Raw genomic sequence first — 16938 nt, 5'->3', positions numbered from 1 at the left:
GCACTTCTCTCAAATATGTCATTAGTTGTTAGTTAGCAAGCCAGCTAGCTAATTTTTGCCATATTAGCATTGACATGAAATCAGTCAGAACACCTCAAAACAAATATCAAGAACAAGACGAAACAAGTAAAATTGTGGGGCTTGCTTTAGCTCTTTACAAGTATTTTATATACAAAAATATAAACACAAAAGGTAAAGTGTTGTTCCCATGAGGGGTCTTTGGCCTGGTTTGCTAACTACCTCTCTCAAAAAGTGCAGTGTATAAAGTCAGAAAATCTGCTGTCTCAACCACTGCCTGTTGCCAAGGAAGTACCCCAAGGCTCAATCCTAGGCCCCACGCTCTTCTCAATTTACATCAACAACATAGCTCAGGCAGTAGGAAGCTCTCTCATCCATTTCTATGCAGATAATACAGTCTTATACTCAGCTGGCCCCTCTGCGGATTTTGTGTTAAATGCTCTACAACAAAGCTTTCTTAGCGTCCAACAAGTGTCCTCTACCCTTAACCTTGTTCTGAACACCTGTTATGTTTAGAGGTCGACCGATTACTCGGAATGGCCGATTAATTAGGGCCGATTTTCAAGTTTTCATAACAATCGGTAATCAGCATTTTTGGACACCGATTATGGCTGATTACATTGCACTCCACGAGGAGACTGCGTGGCAGGCTGACTTCCTGTTACATGAGTGCAGCAAGGAGCCAAGGTAAGCTGCTAGCTAGCATTAAACTTATCTTATAAAAAACAATCAATCTTAACATAATCACTAGTTAACTACACATGGTTGATGATATTACTAGTTTATCTAGCTTGTCCTGCGTTGCATATAATCAATGCGGTGCCTGTTAATTTATCATTGAATCACAGCCTACTTCGCCAAATGGGTGATGATTTAACAAGCGCATTCGCGAAAAAAACTCTGTCGTTGCACCAATGTGTACCTAACCATAAACATCAATGCCTTTCTTAAAATCAATACACACGTATATATTTTTAAACCTGCATATTTAGTTAATATTGCCTGCTAACATTAATTTATTTTAACTAGGGAAATTGTGTCACTTCTCTTGCGTTCTGTGCAAGCAGAGTCAGGAAATATGCAGCAGTTTGGGCTGCCTGGCTCGTTGCGAACTGTGTGAAGACCATTTCTTCCTAACAAAGACTGTAATTAATTTGCCAGAATTGTACATAATTATGACATAACATTGAAGGTTGTGCAATGTAACAGCAATATTTAGGGACTTAGGGATGCCACCCGTTAGATAAAATACGGAACGGTTCCGTATTTTACTGAAAGAATAAATGTTTTGTTTTGGAAATGATAGTTTCCGGATTTGACCATATTAATGACCTAAGACTCGTATTTGTGTGTGTTATTATATTATAATTAAGTCTATGATTTGATATTTGATTGAGCAGTCTGACTGAGCGGTGGTAGGCAGCAGCATGCTCGTAAGCATTCATTCAAACAGCACTTTCCTGCGTTTACCAGCAGCTCTTCGCTGTGCTTCTAGCATTGCGCTGTTTATGACTTCAAGCCTATCAACTCCCGATTCGATCCTGGTCTGTATCACAACCGGCCGGTTGCGCACAATTGGCCCAGCGTCATCAGTTTTAGGGTTTGGCCGGAGTAGGCCGTCATTGTAAATAAGAATTTGTTCTTAACTGACTTGTCTAGTTAAATAAATAAATAATAAAATTTTTAAAAGAAGTCGAAGGAATTGTCTGTTGAGCTCTGAGACAGGATTGTGTCGAGGCACAGATCTGGGGAAGGGTACCAAAACATTTCTGCAGCATTGAAGGTCCCCAAGAACACAGTGGCCTCCATCATTCTTGAATGGAAGAAGTTTGGAACCACCAAGACTCTTCATAGAGCTGGCCGCCTGGCCTAACTGAGCAATTTGGGGAGAAGGGCCTTGGTCAGGGAGGTGACCAAGAACCTGATGGTCACTCTGTCAGAGCCCCATAGTTCCAGAGAACCTTCCAGAAGGACAAACATCTCTGCAGCACTCCACCAATCAGGCCTTTATGGTAGAGTGGACAATACGGAAGCCACTCCTCAGTAAAAGGCATGACAGCCCACTTGGAGTTTGTCAAAAGGTACCTAAAAGACTCTCAGACCATGAGAAACAAGATTTTCTCTGTTCTGATGAAACCAAGATTTAACTGGTCTGAATGCCAAGTGTCACGTCTGGAGGAAACCTGGCACCGTCTCTACAGTGAAGAATGGTGGTGGCAGCATCATGCTGTGGGGATGTTTTTCAGCGGCAGGGACTGGGAGACTAGTCAGGATCGAGAGAAAGATGAACGGAGCAAAGTACAGAGAGGTCCTTGATGAAAACCTGCTCCTGAGCGCTCAGGACCTCAGACTGGGTGAGCACACAGCCAAGACAAAGCAGCAATGGCATTTTGGGACAAGTCTCTAAATGTCCTTGAGTGGTCCAGCCAGAGCCCGGACTTGAACCCGATCAAACATCTCTGGAGAGACCTGAAAATAGCTGTGCAGCGACGCTCCCCATCCAACCTGACAGAGCTTGAGAGGATCTGCAGAGAAGAATGGGAGAAACTCCCCAAATACAGGTGTGCCAAGCTTGTAGCGTCATACCCAAGAAGACTCGAGGCTGTAATCGCTGCTAAAGGTGCTTCAACAAAGTACTGAGTAAAGGGTCTGGATACTTATGTAAATTAGATTTTTCATTGTATTTTTAATACATTTGCAATTTCTAAACCTATTTTTGCTTCGTCATTATGAGGTATTGTGTGTAGATTGATGAGGAAAAAAACGAATTTAATCCAGTTTAGAATAAGGCTGTAACAAAGTGGATAAAGTCAAGTGGTCTGAATACTTTCTGAATGCACTGTAAAGGGATAACTGCCACACCACATTCATACGATACTCGGTCAATGAACGCATCTCTGCTGTTACATGTTGTTTTCATTGTAAGAGGGCTAATCTTCTATAACATTATTGCGGTCCGCAAACAAATGTCAATAGGTGCATGCCGCTGCCTACTGTACTGGAGTGTGTAGTCAATCACAGTTTACAAACGAAATGAATAAGAACCAAACATTATGAGAAACTAAACCCTCCTATCTCATCCTGTACAACTAAGAACATAAAAAAGAGCCCTACTAACTTCTATCTAAACCTCTCCCACCCCATCCACCCTCAATTACTCTATACATCAATCTTTCCCTTTCTTCCACATCGCGGTATTTCCAATAATACATAAACAAACGCTTCACTGGTTCATTGACTATACACTCGAACACAAACCATTCACGTTTGCCAACCAAATATGACAAATTCAATGTCCTAGATGCAATCGCGCAAACACCACATCTTCCTTCCTAATCTGACCCTTGAATCTTGGTCCGACAACCTTTTTATGGAGGGAATATAAATGCCGGCCCTTGGGTTCTGAGTCCCACCTCTTCTGCCACACATCTATCATAATGGCTGTAATCTTACATTTGGCCTCACCTCTACCCAATGGAGCACGAATATCAATTATATCTCGTTTTAAAGCCTTTTTGGCTACCTGGTCTACCATTTCATTCACGTTCACTCCCGAATGGGCTGGGACCCAGCAGAATTTCACTACTACACCCTGTCTTTCGATTCTCCATAATACATTAATACCTCCAATAGTAGGTCACTCCTATTAGATTTGCCAGATGATAAACGAATCAATACAGACAGGCAATTGTATACTACAATTCTGACAAGTTGAACATCCTCCACCCACTGGAGGGCAGCTACCATCGCAAACAAGTTAAGAGTATACTGAGAGTTCATCTGTTAGTCTTCTACACATCTCCACATCAAATTGAGGAATGTAAACACCTGCTCCTGTACGACCAATATCTGGGTCTTTCGAGTCCCCCAAAAAAGTTTCTACCAATGTAATTGTCAACAAGTTCCCCTATATCACTCACTTCTGTACAATCTTTTCTTTACCAAGGTTAGATCAACAACAGGACCACAGAAGGGCTAAACCTCCAACTCCCTCAGACCACTCATCAGGAAGCTTTTCAACTGTCCATCCAAATCCACTGCCTTGTTTACTAGTATATTTCCAACAGCCATCTAGAACAGTAGCAGTGAGATGACCAACCTCACAGCTTTTCAGGGTAACCCACATGTGTAAAACTCATTCCACGGAGGACAGAGTGTCTACAGGTTTCTGCTCCTCCCTTGTACTTGATTGATGAATTAAGGTCATTAATTAGTGAAAAACTCCCCTCACCTGGTTGTCTAGGTTTTAATTGAAAGGAAAAAATGTTTAACCCGCAGACACTAGGCCCTCCATGGAATGAGTGACACCCCTGGTCTAACACAATAAGTTAACAATGTTTTACTGCGTATCACCAAAGGCATCGCTGCTGCCTCTACTAATAATGCACTTAAAGGTGTTGATTTAAATGCACCAGTACATATCCTTAAAGAGCTATACTGGATTCTGTCCAGCCTCTGAAGCCAAGTCTTTGCCACTGTTCCATAAACTTTGCACCAATAATCAACTGCTGTTCTGATCAAAGCTCTATAAGTGATTGTATGTCAGCACCCCATTTATAACAATTTCACCACGCTCGCCACCGGGTCTGCGTCGCATCAAACGGTGGGCATCACAGACACAGGGAATTTCCAATTTACGGTCAGATGCCGAGCAGTTACCATACCAGGCGGTGATGCAACCGGTCAGGATGCTCTCTATGGTGCGGCTGTCAAATTTTTTGAGGATCTGGGGTCCCATGCCAAATCTTTTCAGTCTCCTGAAGGGTGTTGTCGTGCCCTCTTCACGACTGTCTTGGTGTGTTTGGACCATGATAGTTTGTTGGTGATGTGGACACCAAGGAACTTGAAACTCTCGACCCACTCCACTACAGCCCCGTCGATATTAATGGGGGCCTGTTCAGCCCGCCTTTTCCTGTAGTCCACTATCAGCTCCTTTGTCTTGCTCACATTGAGGGAGAGGTTGTTGTTCTGGCACCACACTGCCAGGTCTCTGACCTCCTCCCTATAGGCTGTCTCATCGTTGTCAGTAATCAGGCCTACCACTGTTGTGTCGTCAGAAAATGTAATGATTGGGGTTGGAGTCATGTTTGGCCACGCAGTCGTGGGTGAACAGGGAGTACAGGAGGGGACTAAGCACACACCCCTGAGAGGCCCCAGTGTTGAGGATCAGCGTAGCAGATGTGTTGTTGCTTACCCTTACCACCTGGGGGCGGCCCGTCAGGAAGTCCAGTATCCAGTTGCAGAGGGAGGTGTTTAGTCCCAGGGTCCTTAGCTTAGTGATGAGCTTTGTGGGCACCATGGTGTTGAACACTGAGCTGTAGTCAATGAACAGCATTCTCACATAGGCATTCCTTTTGTCCAGGTGGAAAAGGCCAGTGTGGAGTGCGATTGCGTCATCTGTGGATCTGTTGAGGCGATATGCGAATTGGATTGGGTCTAGGTTATCCGGAAGGATGCTGTTGATGTGAGCCATAAAAAGCACTTCATGGCTACTGACGTGAGTGCTACGGGGCGGTAATCATTTAGGCAGGTTACCATCGCTTCCTTGGGCACAGCGACTATGGTGGTCTGCTTGAAACAAGGAAGAGGTTGAAAATGTCAATGAAGACACTTGCCAGTTGGTCCGGACATGCTTTGAGTACACGTCCTGGTAATCCATCTGGTCCCGCTGCTTTGTGAATGTTGACCTGTTTAAAGGTCTCACATCGGCTACCGAGAGCGTTATCACACAGTCATCCTGAACAGCTGGTGCTTCAGTGTTGCTTGCCCGAAAGCGAGCATAAAAGGCAGGCTGCATATGGTGAGTTGTAGAAGCTGAGCTGGGGCCTGGTATGGCTGGGCCAGGGGCTGGTAGGGCTGAGCTGGTGCCTGGTATGGCTGGGCGGGAGGCTGGTAGGGCTGAGCTGGGGCCTGGTATGGCTGGGCCAGGGGCTGGTAGGGCTGAGCTGGTGCCTGGTATGGCTGGGCGGGAGGCTGGTAGGGCTGAGCTGGGGCCTGGTATGGCTGGGCCAGGGGCTGGTAGGGCTGAGCTGGGCCTGGTGTGGATGGGACAGGGGCTGGTATGGCTAGGCCAGGGGCTGGTAGGGCTGAGCTGGGGCAAGTGTGACTTGAAGGTCCAATGCAGCCATTTTATCTCAATATCAAATCATTACTCGGTAACAGTTAACTACCTTACTGTGATTCTTTTCTATTAAAATGTTGAAAAAGAAACAACAATAGATTCTTAGCAAATAGCAATTTCTCAAGCACTAATTTTGCAAGCACGGTCTGAGAGTGGTCTGAGTGGGGAGGAGAAAATGGAAAATGACCTGCTATTGGCGGAGAGCCTTGTAACTCTCTTTCTAATTGGTCTATTAACTGGTCCTGTATGGCTCAGTTAGCGCGAGCACCATGCTCTACCATCAGGGTAGTGGGTTCAATTCCCGGAGTCTTCCATACATAAAATGTATGCACACATGAATGTAAGTTGCTTTGATAAAAGACTCTGCTAACTGACGTATAAAATATATAACTAATTTAATACCTAGTGATGTCACCAGGCAGATGACAAACAGGCTGAAATTTCAGGCAATCTTTTCTAACAGCTCTTACACTAAAAGGGCATTAACCACAATTTAACAGTATTATTCCAACCTCATAGTGTGGAAATATATATAAAATAAAGTGTTTGACTGCACTGGGCATTTAAAAGATGCCTCAGGCCATTTGAAAACATGATTTATTCTACATCATTTGAAGTCCACAAGTACGTAACCTTTGTTCGTTTCTCATGAAAAAAAAAACATTGAACTTTGTGTTTGCAGAAGGCTAATATATCTACTAGAGTTTGAGGATAATAATAATAATGATAATAATTATAATAGAGCAACACACACGTGCCTGAGTCTATCATGTGCCAACTGGTTGTGTAACGTTTTCTAACAAAATGATAACACTCCACCCTTAAAACAAAAAGAGGAGGACTGCGTCCCAAAAGCCACCCTATTCCTTGTATAGTGTATTACTTTTGACCAGAGTCTTATGGGCCCTGGTCAAAAGTAGTGCACTATATAGGAGGTAAGGTACCTTTTGGAACACAGTGTATGTAGAAGTGTATGTAGAAGAAGAAGAGTCAGCCAGCCTGTCTGTCTATCGATAGAGATAATCAGCTTGTATGTCGGCAAAGATCTCGGCCTCCCACTTGTCAAGCAGTTCCCCTTTGTTGTGGAGCTCCTCATGGGTCTCTGTAGAAAACTAAAAGAGAGTCAAGCACTGACACCAAACTTGGTTTTCTTTAGGCTTATTTAGTGAGGAAACTGACACTTTTTACTCTCTATTCTATAGGCATTTTGACTCTTCTATCAAAATGCCTGATAATGCTTGTAGGAGATGTCATGGCAACGTTGGTTAGCTGAGCTTACGTTCAGAAACACGTCATGGAGTCTAACGGTCGTCTCGCGCCGAACTGTGCATGTGCAGGCCGTCAAATCAAAGGAACTCCTTCGATATAAAGTTGTTTTGACAAATGAAAACATGTTAGTTTGTCACTTTCACAAGGTTGGAGTAATAACATGTTCAACTACTGAAGACATTGGCTCCAATCAAAGTTGTGCCTTTAGATTGAGAAAATGAACAACTAAGGAATAATTTTTCACTTCTCTCATTGGCTTCTCAAATCGCAAACCCCGCCTGGTCTGCTTTGTCTGTTTCACAAGCATTCTCAGAAGTCTCATGATGTTGCGACTCTGGGTTTAGAAACTCGGTGCTAGTAGGGTTTTCTAAACTGACACTATTGGCCTTTACAAGTAAACATTAGCCCTGTTAAGAAATGCATCATAGACCAACGCTCTTACATAAGACATGTTGAAATATTAGAGTAACTCCCAACTGAAGTGTGGTCCAGCCAACGCTGCTGGCTACAATATGCAAACCTCCAAAATGACCTGCACAATAACAAAGGTAATGCGTGCGTCTCTTTCAGGTGCTCACAAGCTCATTTCACAACAAACTCGTTACATGGTACAATAAAAAAGTATCTCCTCGTTGTAACAATAGCTATGTTTCCTTTAACTTGTCCAGTGATTTTGTTGACATTTAGAACGTTTATATAAGAAATAAATTTGACATTTGCCTGCTACGATGTGTTTCCATTTAACAGTCTTGTCTCGATTTAAACAGCTGGACATAATGACGTCACAATAACACAATTAAAAATAAACTAAAGTGTTGAATAAAAATGAAGCGGTTGAAGTGTTTCCATTACCCATTTAGGCAAATTGTGCATCAATAAATTGGCGACAGCCTGCATGCCCTCCCTCCTGCAGTGCCTTCAGAAATTATTCACGCCCCTTGACTTTTTCCAATTTTTGTTGTGGTACAGCCTGAATATAAAATCGATTAAATTGAGATTTTGTGTTTGGCTAACTCTTGGAAAATTCTTCTGAAATACCAACCCTATCTTGTCACAACTCAATTGGCTCAAACGCATTACGAAGGAAAGAAATTCCACAAATTAACTTTAAACAAGGCACACCTGTTACATGAAATGCATTCCAGGTGACTACCTCATGAAGCTGGTTGAGAGAATGCCAAGAATATATTATGATTTGTTTAACACATTTTTGGTTCCTACATGATTCCATATGTGTTATTTCATAGTTATTATTCTACAATGTAGAAAATAGTACAAATAAAGAAAAACCCTTGAATAAGTAGGTGTGTCCAATCTTTTGACTGGTACTGTACATACAGTGCACTCAAAGTATTCAGACCCCTTGACTTTTTCCACATTTTGTTACGTTACAGCCTTATTCTAAAATTGATGAAATATTTTTTTTCTCATTAATCTACACACAATACCCGATAGTGACAAAGCAAATACAGGTTTTTAAAAATGTTTGCACCAAAAAAAGCTGAAATATCACATTTACATAAGTATTCAGACCCTTTAACCCAGTACTTTGTTGAAGCACCTTCGGCAGCAAATACAGCCTAGAGTCTTCTTACGTATGATGCAACAAGCTTGGAGTACCTGCATTTGGAGAGTTTCTCCCATTCTTCTCTGCGGATGCAATTTTGCTCACTCTTCAGCTGTAAACTGCTCCCAATTCTTCAATGTATGATGGTTGCCTTTGACCAACTGCTGTTTTCAGATCTCGCCGTAGGTTTTCGATGGGACACAGATCTGGAGTCATTGCTGGTCAGTTCAGTGTTTCTTCTTGAACCATTCCTGGGTGCTTTTTAATGTTCTTGGGTTCGTTGTCCTGCTGGATACCCACGACTTTGACGGAGACCTAGTTTTTGAACACCGGGTTGAACACTCCACTCCAAAACCCCTTGATAATCTGCTGATTTCATGATGCCTTGCACATGTTCAAGGCCCCCAGTACCAGAGGCAGCAAAGCAACCCCACAGCATTATCGAAACTCTCCCATGTTTGATTGTAGGGAGGAATGCTGTAGGAATGCTTCATTTGGTGATACATTACTGTAGTTATACTTGTTGTTTTTCAATGGGACAAGTAAAACAAATAACTGGAGTTTTTTTGTTGTTGAAAAGTGCAAGGGTGACAACTGTACCCAGGGATTGCACATACTGTCGAGACAAACCTAGAGGGGTTGCAACTTTTTATGTGTAAGAGGTTGAGACAGCAGAAAAGAGGAAATACATCTGAGATTAGGATGGAGATTAAGAGGCATGGAATAGGTATATAAGGAAGCAGAGCTGAGTGAAAGAGAGCATCTGAAGCATCGAGAAGCAAGAATAGAGGAAAAAGATGTTGACATTTACATACACCAAGGTAAAACCCAAATATTTAATTCTGTAATGAGAAAAAGCACCTCTTTCCCATTTGTCTCTGAGTTTGCGAGAGTCTGGTTGCGTGCCTCCACAGATCGGAACTCCCAGTTTCCTTTATAAAATATATATAATAACTTTGCTCTTTTCCCAACAGCTGAAGAGAAGTGAAGATTCCATGATGAAGGTCCTATCCATTCTGGCCATGATGCTACTCGGGGCGTCTGCCATGGGCGTCTGCTCAATGGCCTAAAGTCCACCGGTACCAGTAGCCTTCCCTCATCATCTCAACACCACAGTGACTGATGTAGATTCTCTCAATAGAAGATATTTATTGAGGGCCGGTTACCCTGACCCAGAATAAGTCTCATCCTGGACTGAAAAGAATGCTCAAATTAGAATAGCCATGTAAAGTTCTGTGTCTGCCCACAAGAAAATATATGCTATAGTATACATGTGAATACTATAGTATTCACTGTAGCGTGAATACTATATGAGTCTAAGACAGGCCCTAACGCTTCTGCTCTTTTCTATAACCTGTAGGGAACACAATATTTGGTATATAATTGGCATGTAGGTTTCTCACTTATGGGTGGAAAAAATGGCGATATGGGTGAGGGGAATGGGCAGGTTATATGCAAATAAGATAGTGTAGTATTTACTATAGTTAAAAAAAGTGTAGTGTTTTTTTGTGTGGATAATACTATAGTATTTACTATAGTATTCTACAGTATACTACAGCATTCTATAGTAAGTACTACACATGTTCGAGGGATACAACAGTGTGTAGTGTAGTGTTCCACAGTTTACTACAGTTTACTATGGAATTCTATAGTAAGTAGAGTACTATTCTATTGGAAATTGTAGTTTTTTTTTCATGTGGGTGGGAAACCAGCCCTGTGAGTATATGGACGGAGCCTCTCTCTCATATCCGTCCTTTTAATCTCTCGCTTGTTCTCCCCTTGTTCTTTTAGAACCTAAGTGGGTCTCTGGGAAGGTCAAGGCCTTTCTCCCATGTCCTGGCCATTCTACCTGGTATAAACTGGGGTCCAAATGTGTTAAGCACTTCAAAGAAGAATTGGACTTTGCATCTGCTGAGGTAAATTCAGACTTCTCTAAGGTTTTAGTCTACAGACCCATGTTCCCTCAGTTAATTAACCTTTATTTAGGCAAGAGAGTCCCATTGAGACCAAGGGCTCTTTTCGTTAAAGGTAGACATACTGTAGTGTACCTCTGTATCTCTACATGATATGCCTTATTACCAAAATTACCACCATAACTAACTCTCAAAGCCGCATGCTGTACTCAAGTTCAGTATATCCACACTATTGTCTTTAACAAGTTTTCAGTGTTGCGCATTAGTGTCTAACCCTAACTCTAAATGTATTTTGATGATGACATCTCTCTCTCTCTTTCGTTTTCTCATTCATTCATTCTCACCCACACAGGATTTCTGCCGCTCTCAAAAGGGCAAATCTCATCTGATATCAATCCACTCTGCCCAGGAGAATGAGGATGTGGATGTTTTTGCTCAGACGTTCAGCAGAAATTCCCCTCGCATCTGGCTTGGCGGTTTTACAGTATCCGACCCCCTTCAGGTGGCGGTTTTAGACTCAATAGGGGCAGTTTCCCAGACACAGATTGACCTAGACTAAAAATTATTATTGATGGAGTTTCTTTATTGAGTCTGCTTTTTAGTCCAGGACTAGGCTTAATCGGTATCCAGGAAACCACCCCATAGTGTTCACCATTCAACTTGATCATCATTATAAAAACCAGGTGGACAACAGTGTTCATGCCCCCCAACTCCTTCTGTCGTTATGCTTGATCTCTGTCTGTCTCTCTCTGTATCGCTCTCTCTTTCTCTCTCTCTCATAGCCTCACCGCTACCTCTGGACTGATGGGTCCCCCATGGACTACTATTCCTGGCTTCAGAACCCCAGTCAGCCATCCGATGACGGACAGTGCATGGAAATGAACTGGCAGCGTAAGCAAGAGAAGGCAGGGATAATGGGAGGGGAGGGAGAGAGGGGGTGAAGGAAGGCAGGCAGAGAGGGAGGGAGTATTTTTTTATTTAACTAGGAAGGTCAGTTAAGAACAAATTCTTATTTACAATGACAGCCTACCTCGGCCAAACCCTAAACTGGACAACGCTGGGCCAATTGTTCGCTGACCTATGGGACTCCCGATCACAGCTGGTTGTGATACAGCCTGGAATCGAACCAGCGTCTGTAGTAATACCTCTAGCACTGAGATGCAGTACCTTAGACCGCTGCGCAACTCGGGAGTAGGGGAAAGAGGGGACATGACAGAGCGACTTCCAAGAGCAATTAAGGTTAATTGCCTTAATCAAGGGCACATCGACAGATTTCTCACCTAGTCAGCTCTGGGATTTGAACCAACGCTCTTAACCGCTAAGCTACCAGCTGCACCAAATCCAGTATGCTGATGTATTCAGAATTGTGTTAAATATTGTGGAAAAAGGGAGTGGGAGGTTTTAGATTTGAAGTATGACAAATCTCATAGTTTTGTGTTATATAGATCAGTGGCCATGTGGTTAGAGTGACTGTCCTGAGCTTGGAAGGTTGGGGGTTTGATCCCAGGTCAAGTCATACCAAAAGGGGACAGATTCCTCTCTGCTTGGCACTCAGCATTAAAGTGAAGTTTTGGGGGTAAGGCCCTGTGATAGACTAGTGTCAAGACGTTGTACTTGTATTAAATGATACATCAAAAGCCTCATGGTACAGAAACAGTAGATAGGCTCATGCGGTTCTGGCTTGGACAAGGCTACTTAGCTACTTATATAGCTCAATACTCTCTAAAAGGGATTTAATAATGGATAAAACTAACTTTTTTCATTTTATCTCTCCATCTCTATGCATCTCAGTCAAAGGGGAATGGAATGATAAGCCGTGCAGCCAAACCAATTACTTTCTGTGTGCCTTCATATCTGGTGAAAGAGAGGAAACGAATGGAGGAGAAGAAGAGGGGACGGTGGAAAAAGGGAGTGGGAGGTTTATCATTTAAAGTAGATGACAGATGAGCAGTATAGCAGTATATACTACCTGTCAGATACGCTTTGCATTACAGCTTTCTCAGACATCACGACACCAGGACCCTGTAAAATGTTAGAGAAAACCCACTGCTCAAAGACTAAGCCTTTGTCAGCTAAAAGTTCTCACCATCACAGTCAGTTTCAGTCCGCCCAAAGTAAGATTTAATGAAACAACTGATTGTATTACAAACTTCTAAACACATTGCATTTGAGAATTCTATCTAGGCCTATTGTCAGAAAATAGTGTAACCTAATCTATTTCAGGGGAATGGTGTTGATAAAATACTGCTTCACTTGTTTGTACTATGAAACACTGTGCATTGCTTGACTAGCAAAAATAAAAAAGGAATAGAAAAATATCTTCATTAAAATAATCATTGCATGACTTTCTTTTGTTGACTTGGCCTTATTTAGCAAGTCGATGGGGACAAGGGGTCACTACATAACAACACAGCCTCGTTGTCACGTCCTGACCATATACTTAGGTTTTTTTGTATTATATTTGGTCAGGACGTGGCAGTTATGTTTGGTTATGGTATAGTGGGGTTGTGAGTGTTGGGGTAGGTTCTAGGTTAGGTATTTCTATGTGGAGTTTGGTGAGTGTATGTCTGTTGGGTTAATTGGGGTTGGGACTCTCAGTTGAAGGCAGGTGTTGTCTATCTGCCTTTGATTGAGAGTCCCATATAGTGGGGTGTGTTTGTGTTTGATTTTTGGTGGGTAATTGTAATTTTGCACTGTGTTTCGTTTCACCTGTGAAACTGTCACCTTTCTCCTCTGCGTGTTTATTTTGTTTTGTCGTTTCCATCTAAAATAAATATGATGTGGAACAGTCAACCTGCTGCGTATTGGTCATCGAGTGATTTCGACATATCTTCCGATGAGGGAGAATACGAGGAACGTGACAGAATTACCCACCGACAACGGACCAAGCAGCAGAGGAAGGAGCAGCACAAGGAGAGGCACCAGGAGAAAGGCTATCTGGAGTCATGGACTTGGGAGGAAATCCTGGACGGGAAAGGACCATGGACTCAAGCTGGGGATTATCGCCGCCCACAGTGGGAGATCGAGGCGGCAAGAGCTGAGAGGCGCTGGTATGAGGAGAGGGAGCGCAACGGACACGGGAGGCAGCCCCACAATTTTTTTGGGGGGGCACACGGGGGAGATTGGCGGAGTCAGGTGGTAGACCTAAGCCAACTCCCCGTGCTTACCGGAAGCAGCGTGGTACTGGTAAGACACCGTGTTATGCGATGGAGCGCACGGTGTCCCCAGTGCGCGTTCAAAGCCCGGTGCGCTACATACCAGCCCCCCGCAAGTGCCATGCGAGTGCAGGCATCGAGCCAGGGCGGATGGTGCCAGCTCAGCGCGTCTGGTCTCCAGTGCGCCTCCTCGGTCCAGGTTATCCTGCGCCGGCGTTGCGCACTGTGTCTCCAGAGCGCTGGGAGGGTCCAGTTCGCCCAATGCCTGCTCTCCGCCCGTGCCGGGCCAAAGTGGGCATTCAGCCTGGAGTGTGGGTAAAGAGTGTCCGTACCAGAACTCCAGTGCTCCCCCACAGCCCGGTTTATCCTGTGCCTCCTCCTCGGACCAGGCCTCCAGTGGGTCTCCCCATCCTGGTTCATCCTGTGCCACCTCCCAGGACCAGGCCTTCAGTGGGTCTCCCCATCCTGGTCCGTCCTGTGCCACCTCCTCGGACCAGGCCTCCAGTGGGTCTCCCCATCCTGGTTCATCCTGTGCCACCTCCCAGGACCAGGCCTTCAGTGGGTCTCCCCATCCTGGTTCATCCTGTGCCACCTCCCAGGACCAGGCCTTCAGTGGGTCTCCCCAGCCTGGTGAGTCCTGTGCCACCTCCCAGGACCAGGCCTTCAGTGGGTCTCCCCATCCTGGTTCATCCTGTGCCACCTCCCAGGACCAGGCCTTCAGTGAGTCTCCCCAGCCTGGTGAGTCCTGTGCCACCTCCCAGGACCAGGCCTTCAGTGGGTCTCCCCATCCTGGTTCATCCTGTGCCACCTCCCAGGACCAGGCCTTCAGTGGGTCTCCCCAGCCTGGTGAGTCCTGTGCCTGTGCCCAGGGCCAGGCATCCATCATGTCTCCCCAGCCTGGTGAATCCTGGGTCAGGGGCTGTCGGAGGATCCGACACCGGGTGCGGCCCAGAGGATCCGACACCGGGTGCGGACCAGAGTATCCGACAACCTCTTGCGACCCGGGACTGAGGGGAGCTGCCTGTGACCCAGAACCGGGTGAGTCTGGTCACAATTCTAAAATAAAGTTGATTAACTATGACTGTGATGATTCTGCCTACAACCCAGAACCGAAGGAGTCTGCTTACAGCCTGGGACCGACGGAGTCGGCCCACGAACCAGAACCAAAGAAGTCTGCCTACTGTCCTAAGCCCAACAGGTCTGTCTACGGTCTGTTGGACAGTAGGCCAGAACCGGAGCCACCTCCAATAGAGGTGGGTTGGGGAGGGGGTGTAGCACTGTGCCGTCGTTGACGGCAGCCACCCTCCCTTCCCTCCCCTTTAGTTAGGAGGTTAATTGTGTGTTGTTTTTTTTTGTTGTTTTTTCTGTTGGTTTTGTGCATTCAGTGTATGCACCTTTAGGGGGGGTAATGTCACGTCCTGACCATATACTTAGGTTTTTTGTATTATATTTGGTCAGGACGTGGCAGTTATGTTTGGTTATGGTATAGTGGGGTTGTGAGTGTTGGGGTAGGTTCTAGGTTAGGTATTTCTATGTGGAGTTTGGTGAGTGTATGTCTGTTGGGTTAATTGGGGTTGGGACTCTCAGTTGAAGGCAGATGTTGTCTATCTGCCTTTGATTGAGAGTCCCATATAGTGGGGTGTGTTTGTTTGATTTTTGGTGGGTAATTGTAATTTTGCACTGTGTTTCGTTTCACCTGTGAAACTGTCACCTTTCTCCTCTGCGTGTTTATTTTGTTTTGTCGTTTCCATCTAAAATAAATATGATGTGGAACAGTCAACCTGCTGCGTATTGGTCATCGAGTGATTTCGACATATCTTCCGATGAGGGAGAATACGAGGAACGTGACACTCGTCTTATAGATAGATGGACAACCCACTGGGTTGACTTTACAGATTTAGAATTTAACCTATTACCTTTCCATTCGGTGCCATGTTTGAGTAGTGTGCCCAAAACAGAGAGCATGCATGATATTTACTTTGCTTGCTTTTTTACGCATGCTATTGATCAGAAAGAGTGGGAGAGATTAATCTAAACATTAGCGCCACGGGTAACTTCCACAAAGCTGTGAACGAGCTGAGAGACAAGGTAAGAAGGGCCTTCTATGCCATCAAAAGGAACATCAAATTCGACATACCTATTAGGATCTGGCTAATAATACTTGAATCAGTTATTGAACCCATTTCCCTTTATGGTTGTGAGGTCTGGGGTCCGCTCACCAACCAAAAATGCAGAAAATGGGACAAACACCAAATTGAGACACTGCATGCAGAATTCTGTAAAAATATCCTCTGTGTACAACGTAAAACACCAAATTACGCATGCAGAGCAGAATCAGGCCGATACCCGCTAATTATCAAAATCCAGAAAAGATTGGTTAAATTCTACAACCACCTAACAGGAAGCAATTCCCAAACCTTCCATAACAAAGCCATCACCTACAGAGAGATGAACCTGGAGAAGAGTCCCCTAAGCAAGCTGGTCCTGGGGCTCTGTTCACAAATACAAACAGACCCCACAGAGCCCCAGGACAGCAACACAATTAGACCCAACCAAATCAGGAGAAAACTAAAAAGTATTACTTGACACATTGGAAAGAATTATTAAAAAAACAGAGCAAACTAGAATGCTACTTGGCCCTAAACAGAGAGTACACAGTGGCAGAATACCTGACCACTGTGACTGACCTAAACTTAAGGAAAGCTTTGACTATGCCTTGCTATTGAGAAAGGCCTCCATAGGCAGACCTGGCTCTCAAAAGAAGAAAGGCTATGTGCAACACTGCCCACAAAACCTCCTGCCAAATGTACAGTTTGACAATATTAGAGACACATATTTCCCTCAGATTACACAGATCCACAAAGAATTTGCAAACAAACCCAATATTGGATGAAA

General features: G+C 44.3%; 1 long non-coding RNA gene across 1 annotated transcript; it reads left to right on the top strand.

The window, feature by feature from the left end:
* The first annotated feature begins 6916 nt into the window (after window positions 1-6916).
* LOC106609865 (uncharacterized) lies at window positions 6917-13224 on the top strand. The gene is made up of 6 exons (XR_006770869.1): window positions 6917-7956; window positions 9950-10054; window positions 10767-10891; window positions 11241-11390; window positions 11671-11779; window positions 12680-13224. It is a non-coding gene; the product is annotated as an uncharacterized lncRNA (long non-coding RNA).
* Window positions 13225-16938: the final 3714 nt, after the last annotated feature.

Source organism: Salmo salar, chromosome ssa08 (assembly GCF_905237065.1).
Source record: "Salmo salar chromosome ssa08, Ssal_v3.1, whole genome shotgun sequence".
Classification (NCBI taxonomy): Eukaryota; Metazoa; Chordata; class Actinopteri; order Salmoniformes; family Salmonidae; genus Salmo; species Salmo salar.
This window is presented reverse-complemented; position numbering and strand designations above follow the sequence as displayed.